Genomic DNA, 27,963 nt, shown 5'->3' on the forward strand with positions numbered 1-27,963 from the left:
TCATGCTTCTTTTCTTTTTTTAACTTGAATATCTTAGAAGGAGTTTGAAGACTAACTCACTTCTTCGTTAATTCTTCCTTCCAAAATACGGCTTCTTTTTCTTTTATAGCCTTTCAATGAATCAATTCATCTTCAATTTTTCTTCTTCAATTGGTCATACATTCAGGCTTTTTCTACATTTTGAGTCGTTTGAATACCCATCTGAAAGATAAATGTATTACTAACCCTCCATATTGTACAATTGTTAAGGATATGACATAGGATACTTTTTAGACGTTAGTTGTCGTGTCAGTGACCGAAAGCGCACTAAACATCCTTCAGTGGGATAAGACCTGTCTCGCACATCTCTAAATTGGGTGAGTTAGTTAATGGTATCAATATATTTTTGACCATCTCCTTTTATTTTCAATATATTTTGATATTCTATATGTTTGGGCAATTTTTTAGCTGTATTTTTATTAGTTGCAGAATAAGATGGAAAATCATTTTTTTGGTATTAAATTTGCTATTTCCTAGCTGCGACAAAAGAAAGACCATCAGTGCTTTAATTTTGTTTGATACCACAAACGCTTAATTTTAATTTGAATCTGTAATATAATTCTAACGATCTAAAAGAAAAGATAAATCCACACTATTTCCTTTTTCTTTACTTATTTCTTTTTTTATTGTTTTGAATCTCAAGTCTGAAAAAAATCGATTCTCGTTTTTGATGTCTTGGTGATTAATCTAAAATGCAATGATGTAACAATAGTTAAATTAGTTTCTTAATTATTGTATTTTGTTTCTGCTTTCTATTTTATTCGGTTTGTTGGAATAGATATCAATATTGTAGGGGTTTATTCAGGTATATTGGCATAGCGAAATTTGTTTTTAAGGAGATGGCGTTGGTCATAATGGTAACAATGATTATAGATAGTGCTCCCAGTATCCTTTAAAATCACCAAACCAATCCTAAAGCCGTTGCCAGAACCATTTGATTTATCTGTGATATCATTCAGTGCTCAAGTTTCCATTTTTGAAACTGGGGATAAAGAGCCTAAAATATTTGGGAAGGCGAAGTGGGATTTTCCTTAAAAATAATTAAAAAAAATCGGAATAAAATAGAGATAATTGCTGCTAAATGTATCAAAAGTGCATTTGATAAAAAGGAACAATGCAGGTCTTAGCAAATGCGCGACCATGAAATTTTCCTAGAAGGGGAATTGAATATTATGAAGATTTTTTTCCAGGATCTAAATAGGAGTGCTTCTCATTCTTCGCTTTTTATAAATTTTGTCTTGTTTCTTGAGGGGGAGGGGTCATTTTTCACCTTTTGCCCATCCCTGATGGTGGTCATGACTGAAAAGTTTTACCTAGGTTCTGATATATTAGTAAACGAAAAAATAGTAAAAAAGAGAGAAACGAGGATTATACGAGCTTGTGAAAAACGCAGGCTATAATGCATGTATTTCGGTTAAGATCGCCGCTTGACCGTCCTCAGTGCACGATAATAAAATAAAAATTACTAATAAAAATCGAAGGATAATATAAAAAATCCAACCTTAAAACAAACACAAAAAAATTGACGACCCTTTCAATGTAACGGTGAAAGGATAAAATTTTTTTTTCAAAATAATTAAGAACAGACTTGGTCATATGCTCCCCGTAAGCTTGTCATTAAATGATTTCTGAGACCACACTGGCTAATCATGACAAAACGAAAAAATAGTAAAGAAGAGAGAAACGAAGATTATTCGAGCCAGTGAAAAACAAAGACTATAATGCAAATATTTCGTTCAAGACCTCCACTTGACCGTCCTCAGTGCACGATAATAAAATAAAAATTACTAATAAAAATTCAAGGATATTTTGATATCAATAGATACATCAAAAGAATCAGACTTTTATTCTGGTTTCAAATATATAAGTTTTATTAAGTTTAGTTATACCCATCAAAAGTTGCGCGCCTGAGAAAATTTGTCTTATTTTTGAAAAAAGGGGGAAACAACCCCTAAAAGTCATTAAACTTTAATGAAAATCACACCATTAGATTCAGCGTATCAGAGAGCCCTACTATAGAAGTTTCAAGCTCCTATCTGCAAAAATGTGGAATTTTGTATTTTTTGCCACAAGAAAGATCACGGATCCGTGTTTATTTGTTTATTTATTTGTTACGGGGGAAGATCTTTAAATGGAGGATGTTTCCTTGGGGAATGGGACATTTCTATGGAGAGGGTGCCAGATTGTCCAGTATTATTTAAAAAACGATGAGAAATTAAATAAAAAAAACAAGTTTTTTCAACCGACAGTAAGGAGCAACATTAAAACTTAAAACGAACATAAATTATTACGTATATGAGGGGATGTCCCCTCCTCAACGCCTCGCTCTTTACGCTAAGGCTTTTATTGTTTTAAAAGATATAATTGTGAGAAAAAGTCTAACTTTAGCGTAAAGAGCGAGGCGTTGAGGAGGGCACAGCTCCTTTCATATACGGTATAAGTTCTGTTCGTTTAAGTTTTAATATCGCTCCTTACTTCCAGTTAAAAAAAACTTGTTTTTTCTTAATTTAATTTTTGAACGTTTTTGAGTTAATGCAGGTTTTGATTTTGGCTCACCATACATGAATAATTAGAAAAAATGTGCATATTAATTTTACTTTTATTTGATTAACTGGCTTGCTCGAAAGTTGTTTAATTTTATTTACGAACGTTTTTATTAGTAATAAGTATACGTAACTTACGGATTAACTTACGTAATGAACTTCTATGTTCATATATTTTTAATACGTATATTAGGGGGTTTGCCCCCTAGTCAATACGTTGCTCTTTACGCTAAAGTTTGAATTTGGTTCCAATTCTTTAAAAATAACCCATTAATCACAAATGCTGTTAATTAGAATAAAAAGCTCTTATGAAAGTACTAAAAAATCTTTGGCTTAAAGCACGAGGAATTGACTAGGGGGAGAACCCAATCATATACGTAATAATTTCTGTTCGTTTTAAGTTTTGATGTTGCTCCTTACTTTTAGTTGAAAAACTTGTTTTTTTTTTATTGAATTTCTGATCGTTTTTTAAAAATAATGCTGGGAAGTCTGGCACCCCTTCATATAAATGTCCCTTCCCCCATGAAAACTTCCTTCATGGAAAGATCCTCCCACATAAACCGGTGACCCCCCCCCCACTACCAGAAAAAATCCCCCTGAAAACGTTTGTATACTTCCCAATAACCAATAATATCTGTAAACATTGGGTAAAGTTCATAACTTTCAGTCCTCCCCCGGGACTTTGGGGAATTAAATCATCCTAAAAGACATAGTTATCACATTTTCGACCATGCTGAACAAAATGGTTATCTCAAAATTTTGATCAGGTGACTTTGGGAAAAAAATTAGCGTGGGAGGGGGCCTAATTGCCCTCAATTTTGTTTGGTCACTTAAAAAGGGCACTAGAACTTTTAATTTCCGTTCGAATGAGCCCTCCCACTGATTCTTTTGATGTATCTATTGGTATTAAAATTCTTTTTCTTAGAGTTTCGATTACTATTGAGCCGGGTCGCTCCTTACTTACAGTTCGTAACCATGAACTGTTTGATAAAGTTCTGTTTTTTATAAAGAACCCAACAAATTTCGAAGGAATAAAGTATTGTACAACAATCAACTGCTATTCAACATGCTATGTTGTCTTTTTTCATTTATCGTCATATTATCATGCTTATCCAACGTCGTCATCTACACATTTTTTTCTTTTCTCGGATATTTGCTGCTTTTCACACGCAAAGAGCAGCTTTTTCTATCAAATATGTTGGAGTGAAATTATGGAACAGTATTCCGCTGGAAATAAAAGATTCTGTTTTAGTTCCGTCATTTAAATATAATTATAAGAAACATCTTCTTTCTACTAGTACAAATAAATAGTTTTTAGGAGGATTCTCTCTTTTTTTATGTAGTGTACAGTGCCTTTTTTCGTTTTTTTTTTCAAAGTTTGTTTGTTTGTCAATTTGTTGTTTTTTCAATAGCTAGTGATAGTATTTGTATGAATATTAGAGTTCTCCAGGGACTACATTAAGGCCCAGGGATCATTGATCAGTCCCTGGAGTTGTGTTTTATTTGTGTGTTTATATTGAATAAAGTCAAAGTTCAAAGTTCGAATTAGGTTACTGTGCGCAGCGCCCTATGTTCACAAATTTCATGTTTTCTCGCATATGACTTGCCAGATTTCTTAGGTAAGAGTTGGTGGGATATCCCTTGGATCCCAACTCTTGCTATGCCACTGATGTGGAGCATAAAACCCTTACTTTTTACTCACTTGATTTTTTTTTCGAAATCAAGCTGGGGGTTGTAAATCTCAGCTTTATGTCTTTTAGTCGTTAAATATCAAACCAAATCGTATTCTTATAATGATTTGTTGCTTTTGGAAGGGACACTGGTGGAAGAAAATGGCAAAACATGGAAAAACTGATATTTAATGAGAAAATAAAAAAAAAACCTTTTCATACCTGCAAACTTATTTTCTTTAGCTTCCCCTCCCCACAGAAAAAAAAATCCACCGACTTCGCTACTGATTAAGATGATAAAAGGTTTCAAAACTATTCGAATTTCGATGAATGACCTTCAATGCTGACAAACTCGGGAAGGTCTTTTGGTGTAAGACTGAATAATCACTAATTACCTCAGTAAATATTTGAATTATAACCATATTTATGCTGATACATCCCAAGAGGAGACCACACGCTTAAAAACAAAAGGGTGTATCTTCTATTTTAGCAATTTAATGTATGGTGCACAACTAAAGATTTTAGGCTTTTCGTAAAATCATTTTTTCTTCACAACTTAAAATCAAAAAAATTAAAATTTTCGTTAAAAAATTAAATGTAACTCTATTTTTATATTATAGAGAGGTTATAGGATGATACCCCCCAGCCATTTCCCCCTGGAAAGTTACCCCCACGGTCAATCACCCCCTGGAAAATCCTCCCACGCGTAAGATTGAGAAGCCAAAGGGAACACTACTAACATCTAACCACAGCACCAAGCCACCTGAGGCCAACAAAACTACGCGTGCTCCTCCTCCATCCCAATCTATTCAAAGCCTTCCTCTTCACACCCTCCCAGGAAGTTCCCATTTCCTTTAAATCTTTCTTTATGACATCTTCCCACCCCAGACAAGGGCGAATTGCTTTCCATTTAGCCCTAGACGGTTGGCCAGAAAGGAAAATCTTCGGCAATCTGTCATCCTTCATCCGCAGATGCAGGATGCCCTAGCCATCTCAACCTTTCTCTCATTATATCCCTAGAAAGCGGGATTGAACCACATTTTTCGCATAGCCTACTCTTTGAAATACGGTCAGTCAGCCAGGTACCCAAAACAATCCGTTGGTAATTTCCTCCGAAAACATCTAGCAAATCCTCATCCGCTTTTTGGAGCGCCCAAGCTTCAAAGGGAAAGTATTACAAATAAAAATATTGAAGAAATAAAGTGATTTTGGAATATTCTATTTATATTACAAAATGTAGGTAGATATACAAGAGCGTATTCAGGGGGGGGGGGGGGGGTTAGGGGGTTTGAGCTCCCCCTTGAAATGTCTTTTGGACTCGTAAAAACGTAACAAAATGAATATAAACAAATTTTTGATGCGTTTTTTAAAGTTCTTTTTTCTGGGACTAGGATGTACGAGTACTTGTTTCCCGGAGACATTGGTCAGGCACCGACATGGTATATGTTACTAGTTTACACCTTGCGATCGAAAACGCATCCACTAGACATATATTAGGAGATTTTCCCGTCTGAAGTGCCTTTAAGAGATTTTTTTTTGTTTTATTTATTTATTTTCGATAACATGTAGTCGAACTTCAAGGAACCAAGCAAATTTAAAACGAAGAAAACTCCTTATTTCAAATAAGCTAGTAGATTGTCTTCCTTAGTCTTTATTTTACCCTGCTATGATAACTCAACCCCCATCGCAACGAAAAAATAATTAAAGGAAATAAAAATATAAAATAAATACTACAGGATATTCTACGCGATATATTCTACCTGTATTTTGGAATATAGGTAGAATATTCAAGAATCCCTTGTTTTTTCATTCTTCTTATTTGTCTTACTTTCCCTTTGGTTTTTCAATTTTACATTTGTAGGAATTTCTTGTAGGGTAATTGTTAGACGGCAGGGGCAGGGGGGGGGTTTGAGGGGCAGCACCAACCAAGCACCTATAGAACATATGTGTGTGTTTGGTAGTCAGTGAGGTAGAAGTAGCAAAATATTTTGTCCCAATCACTACAGATCTCATCTCAGATAAATGAGGTTTAAAGGGCGAAAGACTCCCTAATATTTAGAGCACAGTATATAGATTTAGGCAGTATGATCTTTCCCTATCTCAGCCCATGATAAAAACTTGGACCGAGGTGCGAGTGCTCCAGAGAACGTAGAAACATAAGCGACATTAGATCTTTTCACGGGTAGACAAGTCAGATTTCTCTTGAACGCGAAACTTGGCTTCAGCGTTGGAACACTAAATTTTAATAGAACTAATTTTAAATTAATTTATTCCAATACATATATGGAAATCGGTAATTAGTAGTGAAATGTTATCACTAGATGTTTTTAGAAATTAAAATAGGTTTCGAAGTCTCGAGTTGGTTTTAAAGGCATTTTGAGAAAGTTTCTGCCAAAATACGTGTTCCATGGCAATTAGACCGCTGATGGCATATCAAATGAGAGGAGCTGTCTGTACGGGTTAATGCAAGAATAATTGGGAGGAGCTTTTTGTTCGCAAAAAAGACTGAAGAGCCAGAAATTATCTACGGTAAACTTACTGCTATATCTTTATACTGTGATTTAGATTAACTCTGGATATGGTATTAAAAAGTGACAGAAATAAAAAAAACTTTTTTCAATAGAAAAGTAAAGAGCAACGTTTAAACTTAAAAACAAGACACTATTACATATATAAGGGTGGCCATCCCTCTCCTTGATCACCCTCTCCTTAAGATAAAATCTTGGCACTGTGAAACTGAATTTTTATCCCATTCCAATTGTAATAGGGTTTGAGCATTCGCTCAAGCATTGGTGGTAAGAGGTATATGGTACCTTTCAGCAGTTTCCTGTGGCGCAATTTCTCTTGTTACTTAAAAAAGGGCATTGGAAACTTGAATTAAGGGTTTATTATTGTAATAAACCCCTTTGTAAATTTTATATATGGCTGCTTATAAGATTTGATCACATTGAGAAAAAACACGCATGCGTAATCACCCTTTTCACAAAACCAGAAATAGTTCGTGTTCTGAAGATAGCGGCTTCAGGCTTGTCATATGGAAAAAAAATACCATTTTAGAATTTTGTATAGATCGTCTCACTTTTCGGGGGAGTTTAATCCTTTTTTTTCAAGAATTATCAGTCAAATTTTCATTAACCAACAGGCCCTTGATGAGCTTTTTTAAAACTAATTAGTTGTGTATACTTAGAATTAGCATAAACAACAGCTTTTATTGTTGCATATATTATGTTCAAAACTTAGTTTTTGAACCCCAATTTCTATTGGTAATCATTGCTCATTACTTAAAGTTCGTACCAAGAATTATTTACCCCAAAGTTTTAAGTAAAACTTAAAGGAGACTACCGCTCATTCCTTTGACCCCCCCCCCTTTTTACATTCAAGTTTAACAGTTCTATAGAAGTATGCCAAATTTGACAATCATTCTTAATAAATGTAACTCTTCGAAATTTCTCAGGAGGAGGGGGAGAACTCTGATATATTAAAATGATTTGTAGGTTGCCATATTCCCGTTTCCAAGGTAATCCCTTCATTAAATTAAATAAAAAAAACAATTTTTTTCAACTGAAAGTAAGGAGCAACAATAAAACTCAAAACAAACAGAAACTATTCCGTATATGGAGAGGTTACCCCCCTCCTCAATACCTTGCTCTTAGCGCTAAAGTTATTAGCCCTTTTTAAAAAGATTCCTAATTAAACATATTCTAATTAAACAGTCCTTGTGGTTCAGGAGTCGTTCTTAAAAAATTGGGACAAAGAGTAAAACTCTAGCGTAAAGAGCAAGGTACTGAGGAGGGAGCAACCCCTTCGTATGCGGGATAATTTCTGTTCGTTTTGAGCTTGAATGTTGCCCCTTGCTTTCAGTTGAAAAACTTGTTTTTTTGTCTATATAATTTCTGATGGTTTTTCAAATAATACCGGCAGATCTGGCTCACCCTCCACGAAAAAGTCCCTTCCCTTGCAGGAAAATCTTCCTTGAAAAGTCCCCCCCCTGCATAAAATGTACCACCCCCTGTAAATTGTTTCCCGAACATCCTTGCTGAAAATTCACCTCACCTCCTCTGTAAATTTTTTGCACAAGATTCAGCCTGAAAAATTTTACTTCAAATAGTTTCATTTGAAAAAAACTTTAAGTTCTGACTGTTTTTCCGGTCACCCCAGAAATTCCCTCATCCATGGAAATTATTTCCTGGAAATCGAAACACGCAGGAAATTTTCCTCGGACAATTCTCCCGGACAACGTCTCCACATGCAATTTTACAAAGACCAAGTACGACAACTAAAAAGACTTTCGTAGAGGAATTCTATCAAATCTCCCTAATGTAAAATTTCTCATGGAATGTTTGCGGCCGGAAATTTCCCCCAAAATTTGGATCGGACGATGTTGGGGAAAATAGATGCGTGGGAAGGGGCTAGTTGCCCTTCAATGTTTTTGGTAACGTAAAAAGTTCACTAGAACTGTTAATTTCCGTTCAAATGAACCCTCTTCCAGTGTTCAAGGACCATTGTTTCGATACGATCCCCTTTGGGAAAAACACAAAGCCACAAAAAAACATATAAACCTGCATCCTTGATCATTCTTCTGACAAAAAAAAAAAAAAAAAAAAAAAAAAAAAACCATATGTTTGAAGATATGAGCTTGAAACCTCTGCAGAAGGGTTTTCTGATACGCTGAATCTGATGGTGAGATTTTCATTAAGATTTCTTATGGGGTGTTTCCCTCCTTTGTCGAAAATCAAACAAATTTTTTCAGGTTCGTGGCTTTTTATAGGTACCACTAAGCTTAATGAATATTATATATTTGGAATCAGCATAACAAGCCAATTCTTTTGATATATTTATTCATGTCAAAATTCCGCTTTTTAGAGTTTCGGTTGCTATTGAGCCGTGTCAGTCTTTATTTACAGTTCGTTACTACTGTTTGATTATGACTATGTGGCTGCTGGTAAGATTTGATAACACAGTGAAAAAATACGTATGCATGATCATCCTTCTCCTAAAACCAGAGATAATTCGTATTTTGTAGATAGTGGATTCGGGGTTGTCTTATGGAATAAACATCATTTTAAAGTTTTTACATAGATCGCATCCCTTGTTGGAGACAATGTAAGTTTTGTATACTTAAAATTAGTATAAGCAACATATTCTATTGTTGCACATATCAAGTTCAAAACTTTGTTTTCTAGAGCCCTAATTTCTATTGACAATGATTGCTAATTACTTACAATTCGCACCAAGAATTATTTAATCCAGAGCTGTGGCAAATATAAAGGAGACCCCCACTCGCTCCTTCAACCCTCTTTTTTGCATTTAAGTTTAATAGTTGTATAGCAGTATGCCAAAAATGAAAAATCATTCCTGAATAAGCGCACATCTTTGAAATTCTTCAGGAGGAAGGGAGGAATCTGAGATGTCAAAAAGATTTTTAGGTTGTAATATTCCCAGTTTTCAAGGCCAGTTCCTTCTTTAAATCTTTTTTTTAGAGGAGTGTTCTCCAGCTCTATCCCTTTTTTACACCATTTAGCATATAAATGTAATCCTTAATGTTATTAAATAAAAAAACAAACAATTTTTTCAACAGAAAGGAAGGAGAAACCTTAAAACGAGCATAAATTTTTAGGTATATGAGGGGGGTTGCTCCTCCACAAAACCTCGCTCTTTACGCTAAAGTGCTTTATCACTTCAAAAAAAAGTTTCTTACTGTTCTAATCAAAGGAACAGTGTTTCGGGAGTCGTTCTTAAAAAATTGGGACAGAATTCAAACCCTAGCGTAAAGAGCAAGGTTTTGAGGAGGAGCAACCCCCTCATATACGTAATAATTTCTGTTCCGTTTCAGATTTAATGTTGCTCCTTACTTTCAGTTGAAAAAACTTGTTTTTTAAAATTTAATTTCTGATCGTTTTTTAAGTAATGCCAGGAAATTTGGATACACCTCCACGGATAAATCCCTCCTTCCCGCGAATTTATTCTTTAGGCAATTGAATACTGGTGAAAATTTACCCCGAACAATTACCCTTAACATCTCCACGCGTAAAATGGAGACAACAATGAGAAAGCAAGACATAAGAAGAATTTCGTACAGGAATTTTGGAAAATTCCCCTAGTGTAAAATATCCCCTGAAAAATTCACCCACTGAAAACTTCTGCCCCTATGGAAAATTATCCCTCGTGAAATCCCACCAGCAGAAAATCCCCCCCCCCTCGAAAAATGTATGCATACTTCCCAATAACAAATACTATACATCAACAATGAGCAAATTTTGTAACTTAAAGACCTTTCCCCACGGGCTGTGGGGGGATCACAATATCTCCAAAGATATATTTATTCGGCCTTTCAACTATGCTGAACAAAATGGCTATCTCAAATTTTATCCGACCATCTTGAGAAAAAAAGGGGTGGAGGGGGCCTAGTTGCCCTCAATTTTTGGTCACTTAAAAAGAGCACTAAAACTTTTAATTCCGTTCAAATGAGCCGTCTCACGATATTTTAGGTTGACTGGGTTGATACAATCACCCCTTGAAAAAAAAAACAAAAAAAAAACGAACAAGTAAACATGCATCCGTGATCTTTCTTCTGGCAAACAATTCAAAATTCCACATTTTTCCAGATAGAAGCTTGAAACCTCTATAATAGGGTTCTATGATACGCTGAATCTGGTGGCATGGGCGTAGGCAGCATTAGGCAGCATATTGTCTAGGGGGGGCAGTCGATAGTGTGATGGAGTTTTATCAACTGCTTTTTGTAAACCATCTGCTTTTTCAGCCATATCTAATGTAAATTTGAAGGTCTAGGGGTGTGGGGGGGAGCTGCCCCCTGCCCCCTCCCTACGCCCATACCTGGTGGTTTGATTTTCATTAATATTCTAACACTTTTAGGGTTTTCTCCCCTTTTCGAAAATCAGGCAAATTTTCTCAGGCTCGTATACTTTGATGGGTAAGACTAAACTTACATATTTGAAATCAGCATAAAAATTTGATTCTTTTGGTATATTTATTGGTATCAAAATTCCAATTTTTAGAGTTTCGGTTCTTTTGAGCCGGGTCACTCCTTATTTACTGTTCGTTACCACTAACTGTTTGATAATGTTTTTCACTGTTGGAAGAAGTTTGGAGGAATAGGAAGATAAATCTGCAAACCTAGATTATTATCTGCAAATAGTGACGATAGTGGTCAAATATGGTTCTGAAGGAAGGACGCTCTATAAAACGGAGGAAGACTTGTTAGACGTTTTCAAGAGAAATTGCGCACGGATTGTCTTGCGTACCCGATTGACTGACTGCATTTCAAACAATAGCTGTACGAAAAGTGTGGTTCAAACCCGCTTTCTAGGGCTATATTGAGAAAAAGGTTCAGTTGGCTAGGGCACGTTCTGCGGATGAAGGATGACATATTGCCGAAAATAGTTCTATTCGGCTAACCACCTAGGGCTAAACGGAAAGCAGATCTTTCTCGGCAGGGTTGAGAGGAAGTAGTTAGGAAAGATTTAAGGGAAATGAAAACTTCCTGGGAAGTTGTAAAGAGGGAGGCTTAGGCTTTGAATACATTGAGATGGAGGAGGAGCGAGTTTAGTTGTTTTGGCCCGAAGCGGCTTAGTATTGCGATGAGTTGCTAGTAGTAGTTAATACTATACCTAAAATATGTCTGTGGTTAGACGGGGGCTTTCGTCCTGAAACACTCATATCACGGGTTTAGTCCAACAACATTCCTCTGAATCAAGAAAGATTAGGAATTAGTTTCTAATTTCTAATGAAAGATCTTTTAGAAAGACCACACACTTTTTTTTTTGGGCGGGGGGTCTCCCTTTTCCAAATTAGGCAAATTTTTCCCGGCTCATAAATTTTGATGGAAAAACTTAAACTTAATGAATTTTACACATATGGAGCCACGGAAAGAATTCATTACTTATAAATATATATTTATCACAACTCATTTTTTTAGAGTTTCAATTATTTTTAGCACGAGTTGCTCCTTAATTATAGTTCGTTACCACAAAATGTTTGATTTTGAGAATTACTCTAATTCAAATACAGTCGAAACAAATACTGAAGTCGTATGCCTATTTCGATTTTAATAGAAAAGCCTTAAAAATAAGACATTTTGGACCTCCACGCATCTTTGAAAAATTTAGATTACTCTGCGTAGCCCAGAAAGTAAGAAATGCTACTTCCCTTTTAACGAAATAAGACCTTCTCTTTTCATTATTCACTACTCCACAAGACATACCTGTAAGATTTTCACATTGCTCGATTTTCGTAGCTAGCTACAAAAGTGCGGTATCCCCATTCTCCATTTTCAGATTATTTAATGAAATTACAGATACAGGCCTCTAGGCTCAGATTACCTTGTCAAGCGTGGGATGATTCGTGACGACCATCTTCAAACAGCAATAGAAATATAGATGGCGTTTCGGACACTCTTGTCGGTGATTGGCTGCTTTGGCACACATAATGTACCTACTTTTTTCATCCGCTGAAAACTTAAGAAAAGAAATCAATAGGTGGAAATTTATAGATACAATTCGCAAATAATTACAGGAGCAAGCCTTTCTCATGTGGCGCTTTAAAATATTTAGGAAAAATAGTCAGCTAAAATATGTTTACACCCAATTGTAGACAGGTGCGTAGCTCCAGTATTTATTGGGGGGGGGGGGGGGAGATTGGTCCATATGGAGAGAGTCAAGGGGCATGGGCGATATAATAATTTTTTATCCAAATCCCCCCTTGAAATGAAGCCCCTATTTGTAGACAAATTTCACAGGATTTCCTGGAGCTGATCCGTTCTAGTTTTTAAGCGATTGACATCGCCATAGCTGGTTCCCACAAAATGAAAGAGTTTTAAGGAATAACTTGCTTAAGGAATGGACAAAGTAAAAGCTTTGACTATGGTATGAGTGTGGCCACAGGTGGTTTAAACACTGCGATAAATTTGTACAATTAATAGGTACCTGTGTATTATCCCGACCACGCTCAAGAAGTAAAGTTAGGTTACTCATAATGAAATATACCAAAATCTTGGCTACTGTGGCTAAAAAATATCCATATTGCCAGGTACCGCTTACCAGATCAGACGGTCAATAAAAGTAAAATAACTAATAATCTAGAAGAGTTACTCTCTGACCATACTCCATATTAGGTCTTACATTGGGATAATAAACTCTTGTCCTCAATTGCTTAATGACTTTCAAAACTTTGTAAGGCAGAAACATGGGCGCCCATAAGCTGAATTCCAGGGGGGGGGCAAACGTCATCTAATTGCTACTTTTAATGCTATATAATAGAAATCACAGAACAAAAATATAAAAATAAGGCAGCATCATTCAGCCAGGGGGGGGCAAGAGCCCCCCTCTGCCCTCCCATATGGGCGCCCATGGGCAGAAGTGTAGTTCTAATGGCACGCAAAAATTTTGAGCAGTTTCTTAACGCACCTGTTGCCCTGAAGAGCAAAGGTGAGCTGCTGTTTGAGATTATTACTCAAGAAGTGGACTGATTTAAACTTCGTGACAATGTCGTCGATACTTGCTTTGACACTACAACTATTAGTATTGGACTGGTCCAGAGGGCATGTACCAAAATTAAAAGGGAATTCAGAATAAAATAAGGACCAATTGTCTTGCCAAGCGGAAAAGCCCTTGAACTAAAATTGAAAGGAGTATTGGAGTACACCATCAAATAGTTCTGACATCGAAATTTTTCAAAAACACCAAAATCAGTGGGTCTCACTTGACAAAGAGTCTTATATAATAATATAAGATGAAATAAGTGTCATTCACAGCTTTCTAGAAGAGAACAAAGTAAAAATTATTAAATAAATAAAAAGATGTCCAACAGTAGACAAAAACTACCCAACATAAGACTACTAAGAATTGTTATAACCCTTTATAGTCCTCTGTTGGATTAGTTGTCTTTGTCTTAATAGCACCCCAATAGCTAGGGGTGCTATTAGGATAGCACCGCTGCTATTAGTGGTGTGCTAGCGAGTGGATACCGTTCTAGAATTGGAATTCTTTGTCCGAAGGACGGGTTTTCGATTCCTGGTGTTGCGTGTTATTTGGTTTGGGACGGGGGTAGGTGGCGGGACTCTGTTGGCTCAGCCAGAGTCGACCAAGCTCTAAGTACCTGGAGAAATATGGGGGAACTAAGCAGGAAGGGTGTGTAAAAGTACAGGATGGCTGGCCCCCAACTCCTCATTGCGCTTTCTGGCTAAAGGGCCATAAAACGGAGATCAACACCACCGTTAAGGACTGTAATAATCTAGTGCTGCATTACTCACTTTACTTACTACTATAGCTACGATACTAGCCTTATAACTAGGAGACTAGTTTTAGGGTCTTAGGGGCTTTGTGTCAAGCAAGGTGGATGGTAAACGGAAAGTTTGTACTCTAAATTGTTATCTTCACTAATTAGATGAATGCTATTTAGCATGGTTGCATATTTCGTCAGTATCACATATGTTCACTAAAGACGTGAGTAGGGCTTCAGAGACTGATTTGGACACTACGACTTAATAATACTTACCCAAATGCAGACGCAAAAGAAATGCTCCCACAGTTCCTAAGAGACATCTTTAGCATCTGTTACAAAGAGATTAACGAATTTGGATGTTACTCTGTCCGACGAGGAAAATATGAAGGAACAGCCTCAAAACAAACCTGCGAAGAAAAATAAAATATCTAAATCGTATGAGGCCATCCTACCGCCCCCCTCCCAAAAAACAAATTTTTGGAAAAACACTGTTGAAAAATGACCGAAAACCTACTATAAACTACTAATAAAATTAAGTCAGAATTGTACTTAGCCTATATAGTGTATAGTGCATAGTGTATAATTGTACATCTAGTGTAGCCTATGTATATTCAAAAAAACTTGGAAGTTGAAAAATCAACTGTTTGATGGCGTGAATTATGGTCTTTTATCAGTGTTTCTTAGTTTTAGAAGTTAAACATCAAGCCATTTCGTTAAAACCGTTTCTGATCTACAACGCCAAAGAACACTGCAGCAATTCCAAGGAGCCAAGTTGAGTCTCCAAAAAGGAGCCTTATAAGCCAAGGAGAATTACTCTGATAAAAAAAAAAGTTTAGGACAGTGGATAATCACAAAAAAATCTTCATCAAGCAAATAAAGTTAGGGCAATTAATTTTAATTAAAATTAAACTTGAAGAGTAATATAACGTATAATCGGCCTATGATATTGATTGCTAATCCTAACATTTGTTAGGGTTATTTTAAGTTGATGATTTCTTTAGAAAACAGAAGGCAAATAAGAAGGAAAATTGAATTTTTGCCTACTATGTAAAATCAAATAAATTTTGTCTATTCGTACGAAATGGATTTAAATGTGCAGCCTATAAATCCAATGAAACATTTACTAAATTTGAGGTATATTCTTTTACAGCACTGAAATTTGGGTCGCAAGAAAAGTGTCCGGTTATTAAAACTTGATTTTCAATTTTTTACTTTTCTGTTTCGTCAATTCTCTGAAAAGTAACATTCGTTCATGACTGTCATTCACAAAATAGAGGCCAAAATTTGTGGTTTGTTGGGTTCTGAGCAATTCAAGCTCAACCATATAATTTTCCACCAATAGTGCGTCCCCTTTTGTGATTTTCCGAATGGTTTCTAAATTTTTTACATTTTTTAGAGCTAAATGCTCTGGTAGCGTAAATAACTCTAGAATTGAGAATTAGTATATATTCCGAACTAATAGAAAAGTGTACTATTTTTATTTAGTTTTATTTTTAACATTTTTCTCACATTTTTGATAATTTTTCTTAATCGGCTCTTATAAGGACCACACTTAGATCCTCCGATCTTAGAGATTAGAAAGCTTGTTTTTCTATAAGGTGCATCTTATCATCTCGCTTGAGAACTATAAATTCAATATGTCTTGAGTTCAAACGTTTAAATTGCAACAATGGCCTCAAATTTGTAACCAGTTAGTTCAAATATTTTTTAATATTTAAATATCATCTTTTTCACATATTTAATACAATATATAAAACAGGTAAATAACGTGTTTTGTTTTCTGAATTTGCATTACAATGTTAGCTGCGGATTTGTAACGAACAAGCTACGAAGCTGTTGAATAGTAAATTTTCTGGAAATTAAGCACAATTGTAAAATATGTAGGCTAAATTAGTGTAGCCTGTTTTTACTTAGGACAGTCACGTTGTAATCTAAGTGACCTTGAGAAATAACGTTGGATAATAAGGTGCATTTCCTAAATAATTCATACCAAGGCCGTATCCAGGGGGAGGGGTAGGGGTGCTTAACCCCCCTCCCCCCCCCCCGAATTTGTTCCGACTCGTAAAAACGTAGGAAAAATGAATATAGACAAGTTTCTTATGCGCGTTTTGAGGTTTTCTTAGTGTAAAGCCCTCCCCTGCCTCCGAAAATCATTTTGTACCCCCCCACCCACCCCCGGAAAAAAAAATCCTGGATAAGGCCTTGATTCCTACAATAATTTTAGTTCAGAAGAAGTAAACATTTTTTATGTGCGAAAAGTTGGGAATGAAGGGAGTAGGATAGGCGGGCATTGACCAATGGGTCACAGAATAGGCTCTCTTATTTAACGGATTGATAAACCTTGCACGACTCTGATTTCAACATGGTAACACAAATGTAAGATTTGTGAAATAGATACATAATGTGTCTTGATTCTAAACGCTTATATTGTGCATATAGCCTCAAATGTGTAATGTGCAAGTTTAAAAACAATACTTTTTGCGGAATTAAGTAGACTATAATTAATGAAATATATACTTAGGATTAATTGATTTAATATAATGTAACTATGATTTTTTTTTTAATTTCAGTAATTAACGCTCAATCATTTAAGAACGTAAATACTCCTCCAATTCCTTAAATGCTGCCTAAATAACCGTCAGTCGAGAAATGATTATGACATCTTTTTGATATTCAAACCTTAAACTTGTGTTAATGAGGATGTGGAGCATCCAGGGGCGTTTTGGCTCTGTAAAGGCTGTGGGCTGTCCACCCATTGTTGTTACTCGTTAAGGAACAAGAATTCAGAATTTGTGATCGAGTGAAACCTTCCTAAACGTTCTACGTTCCTCTTAGTTGTTTCAGCACCTCCAGAGGTACGTGGAAAATAGCATGGGAGGCATACAGCTCCAGGAGTCTACGCTATTTTATTAATTGCGACCAATAAAATGATTCAGATGGGTAATAAATTCCAGAAACACTTATTTTTGCTAATATTAACTACTTTTTTAGTTTTCTTTTTCGGCTTGAAATGATGAAAATAGGAGGGGCCTAAAACAAAAGAAATTAAATGACCACTGACCTACAAAAATTGCATAAATGTCTCTTGGGAGCGGGAGTAGTGCCAACAAAGTTCTAAACCAATCCTCTTTGCAGTCATTCTCCATCGGACTAAGACTTCCTAGAGGCGAACTACCACTGACTTAGCAAAGTGCCTGGCAACCATTTCAGTGCTGGTTTAATAATGAATACAAACGCGACAGACGCTAAATGAATGCGTTATTTATCCGAAGTTTCAGTGAAAACCTGTCGAAGGAAGAAAACACAATTTTGAAAACTTTGACTAATATTATCATATGTTAATATACCATTATAATCAATTACAGAGGGTACCTCCCAGCAAAATTTTCAATGTGCCTCCAAGCTTTACAGTCATTACCACATGACACTAATTTCTGCCGTTAAATTCTTATAAGATAAAATTAGTAAAAATAAATTTTGCAGGGGGGTGGGGCAACTGGGTGTAGCCTGGTCTTGAAGCTTCAATTTAATTGATATGAATCCTTATGTTCAAGTGGATTTCTATTATCTACCATTCAAAATCACCTTGATGGAGTTAACTTAATTGAGTGATTTTCAACAAAATAGGAAATTCATCTTTCATTCTTTTTCGGGTATTCTGTCACTATCTGAAGCTTGAAAAAAAATGCTTCAGAGAACGTATCTTATTAGAAGTAGAATAGAAGGGATAGCTCGGAAAAGCATCAAAGTAAACAAGATGTAATATGAAAGTATTTTTCCAAAGGTATAGACTGTAACAAAAGTCAAAGGAAGAATCCGTTCTGTTGTTATGAGATAAGCAGCAAAGCAATACTGGGAAATTGGCACGTCGATATTATTTCAGGGAAAAGTGCCAGATTCGTCAAAGCACTAAAAAAGAGTTGATATCTGTGACCGTTACAGGAAACTTCAGAGTAATTTATTGATTTATCTTAAGGATATAGGAGGGGATTTCCCCTCCTATATATGTGTCTTCTAGTAAAACTAGGTGTAATGACAACTGACAACAACATCGTTTCTGACAGGATAATATTTAAATAGTTATTTTTAAAGATGGGTTTTAATTTATTTGTTTCATTATTTTTATGCGCTTTTAGAAAATAAATTACTTCTACCACATTTATTCGGAAAATAAATGGATTTTCTTTTCTCTTTGTTTTTATTGGAAAAGTTCTCAAGTTTGGTCCCTTTTGGGACGGAGGGGGGATTGAAACAAACTTAGGTCAAATAATACAACCAACAAGATCAAATAGTCTTCAGTTGTAAAAAAACGGAATATAAACAAAAAATTTATCGTGAATAGGCACCAAATTCATTTCAAATATGTTAAACTACTTCAAACTGGACTCTCACTCCCTTTAACAGACAAAAAGAAATGCAAAGAATTATATGCCAAGGAACTTGACAGAAATTATATCAAACATTAATTATTAATATATTAAACATATTTTTGCGATTTAAACCATATTCCTGCATGTTTTTCCCATAACTCATCGGTTTTTGTGTTTTTTTTAAACTTCCCCTTTCTCTCTTAAAAACGTGCAACTCCCTCTATATCAACGTATGCGTACTAGCTTCTCCCTATTACTTTTAAAATAACCAGCGCGATAAAAGTACACAAACTAAGAAATAATTTGGTATTCATATCATTGTGTATGTTCCTGAAGAACAAGTTTAAGATTATAGGATAAAAATAAATTTAGTTCAGCTTTATATGCAAAGCGTAACTTTTCAGCTATAGGCGTAGTCATGCATAGACAAGAGCAATCAAGTAAAATTTTGCATAGTTTATGCTGATCACCCTCATTATGCAAATGAACAAGAACCTAGCTACTGGATTACGACAGAGGTGCTTAAAGAATTTGAAATTGCATTACCTGTGATCAAAGTCCAAGTGTTTTGCAAATGTGACCGAATTGCAAATTGTCTCCTCACAAAAAGAAGAAAACAATCACTAAGTACGGTATCATGGGCATAAAAAAAGCGGAGAGAGGATGAATTACACAGGGAATTTGTTTTAACCACTGACAGAGGTGGATCTAGAGCAAAATCTGGGAGGGGGGGGGGGGTGAGCAATGTTACAAGGGCATCAAGAAGTAAAATCTAGCGGGGAGTAATATAAAAAGGGTGGCAATAATTAACTAAATTGGGTTTTTGTATATAAAAGCCCTACCCCTCAAGTTTTTCATTCATTGACACGTTATATAAACGTTTTTTTTTCGTTAGATTTTTTCATATTAGCGTGAGACAAGACAGAAAAGTGACAGAATAGGTAAAATATATATAATTTAGACTATATATTTGCACTTTAGGGAAGGGGGGGGGTAAAGTATTTGGACAGTGTGAAGTTAGAAAACACTTCTTACTAGAAAATATGCAGAATAATTGTACCTAATAAATTAGGCATATAGACCGGCTATACCCCCCCCATGTGCAAATATATAGCTTAAATTTGTTTCTAAAGTATTATATTTTTGCCTTACTTTGGTATAGTTCATTAGGATTGAGCGTCATAGAAACATATTAGAAGAACATTATATAGGGCATATATCATACAAGTGCCCTAAATTGACAAATTTATTTTAACAAAAGAGATACAAATAGGAAAAAACAAGGAATGAGGGTGCCAGAGGCCGAGGTCCCCTGCCCCCTGGATGCGCCACTGACCCCTGAACAACAGAAATAACATGAGATAGCAAAACTTGTGCATTCAACTAATGGAGACAACGGTCCATGAAAGTATGCGGAATGCTATTTCAAAAGGGAGCGGTGCCCTTATACCGAAGCTCAATAAACTTTAAGGTATTCGTCCAAGAGAGGTATGTTCCCTTGATAATTAGATTAAAACACCTTTTTATGTTTCATCCAGGAGAACAAGATCTAGCCTAGATATTACCCTCCCAAAAAGAAAACTAGAAATGTGCTGTACACCCTTCTTAAGCTGGTCTGCATCTTTGGTCACTCCTCTTTTATAAAAAATTGAAATGTAGTTTCTAATGTCCTTGTATATAAATTCGTAGCACCGAATGGTGCTTCATTTTTGGCATTTTATTAATTACAATATAGCTGCAGATTTTTACTCAGTTGTGGCTATCAACTAGTCAGTGGTCAAGGCCGTATCCAGGGGGGGGGGGGCTACCCGGTTTGAACCCCCCTCCCGAAATTTTTGACCAAGTCGAAAATTAGCAAAACCTAGGTAAAAATCAGTAAAATTAGTCGAAAACTGAGTCAAAACTTAGTAACCCCCCCCCCCCCCGAAAAAGTGCCCCATGTCAAACAGTTCGTGGTAACGAACTGTAAGTAAGGAGCGACCCTGCTCAATGGTAACCGAAACTCTAGAAAACGGGTTTTTGATACCAATAGATAGGCTACATAAAAAAAAAAAAAAAAAATCAGATTTCAATGTTGATTTCAAATATATAACTTTCATCAAGTTTAGTGCTACCCATCAAAAGTTACGCGCCTGAGAAAATTTGGCTGATTTTCAAAAAAAGGGGCAAAGACTCCCTAAAAGTTATAGAACCTTAATGAAAATCACACCATCATATTCAAAGTATCAGAGAACCCTACTGTAGAGGTTTCAAGCTCCTATCTACAAAAAAGTGGAATTTTGCATTGTTTGCCAGAAGAAAGATCACGGATGCGTGTGTATTTGTTTGTTTTTTTTCCCAGGGGTGATCGTATTGACCCAGTCGTCCTAGAAAATCGTGGGAGGGCTCATTCAAACGGAAATTAAAAGTTCTAGTGCTTTTTTTAAGTGACCAAAAAATAGAGGGCAACTAGGCCCCCTCCCACGCTCATTTTTTCCCAAAGTCACCAGATCAAAATTTTGAGATAGCCAATTCGTTCAACATGGTCGAAAATATGATAACTATGTCTTTTAGGATGACTTAATCCCCCGAAGTCCCCGGGGGAGGGCTGAAAGTTATGAACTTTACCCAATGTTAACATATAGGATTGGTTATTGGGACGTATACAGAAGTTTTCAGGAGGTTTTTTTCTCTGGTAGTGGGGGGGGGATGGGGTTATGTTGGAGGATCGGTTCATGAAGGAAGTTTTCATGGGGGAAGGGAAATTGCAATGAAGGGGGCGCCGGACTTGCCAGCATTATTTATTGGTTATTAGGAAGTATACAGACATTTTCAGGAAGGATTTTTTTCTGGAGGGTGGGGCTGGAGGAGGGGGTTACTCGGAAGAATCTTTCCGTGGAGGATGTTTCTTTGGAGTAATGGACATTTCTATGAAGGGGGTGCCGGATTTCCAAGCATTATTTAAAAAAACGATCAGAAATTAAATTAAAAAAGAAACAAGTTTTTTTCAACTGAAAATAAGAAGCAACATTAGAACTTAAAATGAACAGAAATTATAACGTATATGAGGGGGTTCTCCCTTAAGTCAATACCTCGCTCTTTACGCTACAGTTTTTTTTATTGCCTTCAAAAGAGCTATCTATTCTAATTAAATTCCCTTTGTGTTTCAGGGGTTTGTGAATTAAATTTTTGTTAAAGTTTTAACATATAGAGGGACTTATTGAAATAGGAGAGAACCCCATAACATACATACTAACATATACGTAATGAAAAAAAAAACAATAAAAAAACAAGCAATACAGCTCAATAGTAATCGAAACTTTTAAAAACGGAATTTTGATGTCAATAAATGTATCAAAAGAATGGGTTTATAATGCTGATTCTAAATATACAAATTTTATTAAGTTTAGTATTACTCATCAAAGGCTACGAGCCTGATAAAACTTACCCGATTTTTTAAAGAGGGGGGAAACTTCCCCTACAAGTGAAAGAATTTTAATGAAAATCACACCGTCAATTTCAGCGTATCAGAAAACCCTATTACATAGGTTTCAAGCTCATATCTGCAAAAATCTGCAACTTTGTATTTTTTGCCAGAAGAAAAATATACGAATATAGAAGTTAATTACGTAAGTTAATTTGTAAATTACGTCATAACCAGATTTAGAGACATCCATTTAGCAAAAGAAAAGTAAAATTTTTATGCAAATTTTGTTTACTTATTCAATGACGGTGAGCCAAAATAAAAGCCGCATTAACTAAAAAACGATCAGAAATAAAATAAAAAAAACAAGTTTTTTAAACTGAAAGTAAGGAGCGACATTAAAACTTAAAACAAACGGAAATTATTCCCTATATGAAAGGGGCTGTCCCCTCCTCAACGCCTTGCTCTTTACACTTAAGTTTGACTCTGTCTTACAACTTTCTTTTAAAAAACAATAAAAAAACTTTAGCGTAAAGAGCGAAGCGTTGAGTAGGGGACAGCCCCTTTCATATACGGAACAATTCCTGTTCGTTTTAAGTTTTAATGTCGCTCCTTACTTTCAGTTTTAAAAACTTGTTTTTTTATTTAATTACAGGTAAGAGAGTGAAGTACTTTTTACAGGTCAGGTCACTAAAATAAAACATCCATTCAGTTACGGACCTTGAACATCGGCTTAAAATATTTAACATCGTTTTCTTTTTGGATTTGTTGTTCATTATTTTAAAATCTTGATTTTTTCATATTTTGGCAAAATTAATGTGTTTTAACTACTTGAAAAAGCAACTAAAAGACAAAGAAACATATGTGAAAGCATAACTGAGTAGGTGGAGATTGTCTTCCTCTAAAAAGCAACATGCTGTTTTGCGCAAAAAAGAAAAGAAGTTGAATTCTATGCTGTTGCAGTACACCTCTCATTTTACCGTTTGTAATTTGAATGATTTTCAATTTTTTTTCCTCGTTTCCAGAACTTGTAATAATCAAGTTTTAAGATCACATTCCTTTTGACGGTAGTATTAAGATTCTTTTCCCCTCTCCGTCTCTTCAAGGGCGTTTTGATGTGACAAGAATATTAGTATTCTCCAGGCATGTGTGTTTATCCTCCTTTTGTGCAACTTTTCAATATAATCTCTGCCTGAGCTGAGACAACAAGAACATGTCATTTTAACCTTGTATAGCCGGCTCACACGTATAGGAGACTCTTAGATAAGAATACTTATCAATCCCCTTGGTCTAATGATCGTCTAGAGCGCGGAATAAACTTTAGGCAGCAGTAATCCACAGAAGTATTTCTATACACTATTTCAAAGCATTTTTAATCTCTTTGAAATTGATTCCTTTTTTTAAAGTAGTGCCATCATTATCGCCATTTGATTATTGTCGCCCTGACCCACAGTATAAAGATATAGCAGTAAGTTTACCGCAGATAATTTTTGGCTCTTCATTCTCAGTGCGAACAAACAGCTCCTCCCACTTCTTCTTGCATTAGCGCCTACAAACTACTCCTCTCATTTGATCTGCCATCAGCGGTCCAATTACCCTGGAACACGTATTTTGGCAGAAACTTTCTCAAAATGCCTTTGAAACCAACTTGAGACTTCGGAACCTACTTTTAATTCCTAAATACAACTAATAATAACATTGCACTACTAATTACCGATTTTCATATATGTATTGGAATAAATTAATTTAAAATTAGTTTCTTCAAAATTTATTGTTCCAACACTGAAGTCAAGTTCCGCGTTCAAGAGAAATCTTATTTGTCTCCCCTTGAAAAGATCGAATGTCGCTTATGTTTCAACGTTCTCTGGAGCACTCGCACCTCGGTCCGGGTTTTTATAATGGATGAGATAGGGAAAGATCATACTGCCTATAATTTATATACTGTGCCCTGACCTAATAAAGATTACTAAAAAAAAAAAATCAGCACCAACAAACATGTACTTGGGAAATCCAAAAAGGAGTGGTACTATAATGCTCAAGTAAAATTGCATTGAATTGAACCAATTTTTACGACATAAAGAACATGAAAGACAACAATGTCTTGTCCAAGTAATAACACATATTATATAATAGATCCCTACTACTTGGTCATAATAGTTTTAACGAAATGTATCTATTTCGTTTTTCATTCGGGGTATATAGCTTACAAATTATATAATTACAAATTATAGCTTACAAATCATATTTGAATTGAAGTTATCAAGTATTTTGCAGTAGGTTGCATCAAGACATGGCTAATTGTAGAAAGAGAAAAGCCAAGACAGATAGTCCAAGTGATTGAGAGCAAATATTTAAATGGCTGTGGCACGGGTAAATGGCGGGAGTAAGTATGAATCTCTTATTGGACACATAAGATTAATTCGAAATTCGACTACGGAGTGTAGTCGAAAATTTCAAAACTTAAGGGATAAAAAGGGTCTAAGGGTATTATAAGAAACTCTTGGCTAACATACTATTTACTTCCGTTTTTAGAATAAAAGAAGATTGTAATGCCTCAGTATCCACATTCTCCCAAATATATATATATATATATATACATATATATATATATATATATATATATATATATATATATATATATATATATATATATATATATATATATATATATATATATATATATATATATATATATATATATATATATATTTGGGAGAATGTGGATACTGAGGCATTACAATCTTCTTTTATTCTAAAAACGGAAGTAAATAGTATGTTATATAAGTAAATAGTAATAGGAAGTAAATAGTATATATATATATATATATATATATATATATATATATATATATATCACATGATAAAAAAACATCAGGCAAATCACGTGACACAGATTTAAAAATCCTGGATTTCGCGAGAGTGGATTCACAAGTGTCTCTGGCATGCTTGTCTGTTGTATGTAATTATAATTAGTGCAACCAAGATTTTAATTATTATGGTCAAAAAGTTGAATTTGAAATACCGAAATGAAGTTGATTTGATGCCTTGATAATTAAAAAAAAAAATCTATAGCAGAAAATAATCCTTTATTGTCTCCAATTTTGTTTATTTATCATTTATTATTTTGTCTTCTTGTGTTCGAGATCCTAAACTGTTTGTGGTGTAAAAAACTGATAGTAAGGGTGACCTTTGCCAATAGCAAACGAAACCCTACGGATTTAGTTAGGCTTGCGGAAGAAGTATATACATCAAAAGAATTTTGTATTCTGATACACAATATGTAAAACTTTTTAAGTGTAGATGTACCGAACAAAAGTTTTTAGCATAGGTAAATTTGCATAATGTCAGAAAATGGTAAAGGCGTCCTTCAAAAATGGTCAGATTACAAACTTGTTTTTGCAAGTCAAAGGACAGGCCAGAAGATTGAGTTAAAGATATTTTGTTTTTCATGTAAACATTTAGTTGTAGTTTATTGTTTAGTTGTAATTTATTAATAAGAGAAACGAAGAGAGGATTACTGGATAAAAATTGTGTCCTCAAATTCTGAAGGTCAAAGAACTCTATAGCAGAATTTTCAAATCCAAACTAAGAAAATGTTAATTTTAGTGTTTTGTAATCGTGTTATTTCAAAATTGAAGGTATTCATTCGAATAAGAAACCTCAAAATATAGAAAATTTATCTCCAAAGATAGCATGCTTCAGTAAGCCTCCAAGACAAGGGCCCAAATACATGAAAAGTTGCTCATTTCATACATATAAATCTTGGAAGACAGGTGAGCTTTTACAACAAACATTGTTGAATTCAAGCTCTAACGGAAATTTGGGATTAACAGTATTTTAGATTTTTCAAAAGATATTTTTGGGGAACCAACGCAAAAAAGTAGTTTCAAATGAAAAATTTTGCCTGCCAATTGCATTAGAAAGGTGATAATGTTACAACTGGTGGGAATTTGGATCGCAAATAAATTTTATTAGACACTTGTATGACCCAAGAGACATTCTGTTTTCATACAAAAACCGTATTTTATGCCCATGGGCCTAGAAGATGATATTAAAATTGCAATTTTATATAATTTTTGACTACCATTTGGAATTATTAGGTTATTTTATTTAATTTGTATTAAACACTAAATATTTTTTAAGTCATTGCACTTTGTCTATGTGTGTCCTTTTTTAGTGCTCCAATAGTAGCCTATATCCATCTTTAGTGCATCAAAAGAATAGATAAGTACTGTATGATATATTTTTACTCCAAAACACAAAATATGGCAAAGGGGTGCTGGAGTTGTTTTGCCGCTGACGTAAAATATCAAATTATATTTCCGATTGCGTATTTCTAAATATGTTTGTTTCCTTTTAATGACAATAAACTATATTACCATTTAAACCCTTTAAGTAAGATCACGTTAAGTTACTTACAAACTGGCAACTGCTCTTCCACTTCAAATTAAATACTAAATCTTTTGGTAGGATAGAACCAACACTGTTTCAACATTTTTCTATTTCTAAGGCAACATAGCCTATAAACTTATTTTATGATCACTTAACAAAAATGCTAATAAGTGAAATTGTACGTAGTGGCACGTTTTGCTTTTTACTAGCATTTTTCGTGATTGAAACAACTTTTTAAATATTATATAAATAGAATAAGAAAGTAATTTGAATTTTCATATGCGTTTCATTTAATTCTTATACTATGTATTTTTATTACCTATTAAACATATAATAATCTTTGTTCATTAAATTCATGTAAATGAATATAATTATATATAATTATGGTAATATAAGTAGGACATTAGCATTTTAACGATATGCCATAAATTGTACAAAATATGAAACTTAAGGGATATATACTTTTGTTACCATGCACCGCATAGAAAATTATTGAAGAGCAAGTCATGTTTCATCTTATGGTAGGTTTTACACCAAGATTTTGCGTAAATGTTCAATTAATAATAAACTAACATTCAGTCGATTAGCCTACTGAAATAGCTTTCAAAACCACAAATTAAACAATATTTAAATTCGACCGAAGGCTCGTCTAGTTCCAAGGTAAATAGCAAGAGCGGATCCAGGATTTTTTTTTCGGGGGGGGGGGGTTACTAATTTTTGACTTTTTCAGGGGGGGGGGTTACTAATTTTTGACTCAGTTTTTGACTAATTATACTGATTTTTACCTAGGTTTTACTACTTTTCGACTTATTTTCGACTCGGTCAAACGACTTCGACTTTCGACTTATTTTCGACTCGATCGGGGGGGGGGGGGGGAGAGGGTTCAAACCGGGTAACCTCCCCCCTGGATATGGCCTTGGTAAATAGACCAATTATTTCAATTGTACACTGTTGATGGATAGGCCAGCTCCACCAAGATTCCATTGAGAACCCCTTACCATGGAAAATTAATGAAAATACAAGATCTGATCGCCCATTTGAGCAAAAACACACTATGTCAACATATTTTTCTTTTTCTTTAGTATTTGTCTTTTTTGTATATGACTTTAATTGGCTTTTAAATACAGGTTATTATTATTATATTATTGCATGTTCTTGAAATCAGAGTCATAAAGCATTTTCAGCTTAAAGTATGAAGAGATGAAAAAGAGACGCTTGGTTATGGGCTGCTTCCAACTCCTCCCATTCTCAAATTTGCAAATATAAGCATATTGTACCTCTTTTAGCTCACTACCATTCGGAGACCC

The 27,963-nt window shown here is 34.9% G+C and overlaps 1 long non-coding RNA gene across 1 annotated transcript; it reads right to left on the bottom strand.

Annotated features, from left to right (window-relative positions):
* On the bottom strand, positions 1-17,770 carry LOC148943481 (uncharacterized). Its single transcript, XR_016142965.1, has 4 exons — positions 17,553-17,770; positions 14,765-14,898; positions 12,592-12,726; positions 1-201 (listed from the first exon to the last, which is right to left on the bottom strand). It is a non-coding gene; the product is annotated as an uncharacterized LOC148943481 (long non-coding RNA).
* Between the last annotated feature and the right edge of the window lie 10,193 nt (positions 17,771-27,963).

This window comes from Artemia sp. Qi Xiang Cuo, chromosome 15 (assembly GCF_049724085.1).
Source record: "Artemia sp. Qi Xiang Cuo chromosome 15, ASM4972408v1, whole genome shotgun sequence".
Classification (NCBI taxonomy): domain Eukaryota; kingdom Metazoa; phylum Arthropoda; class Branchiopoda; order Anostraca; family Artemiidae; genus Artemia; species Artemia sp. Qi Xiang Cuo.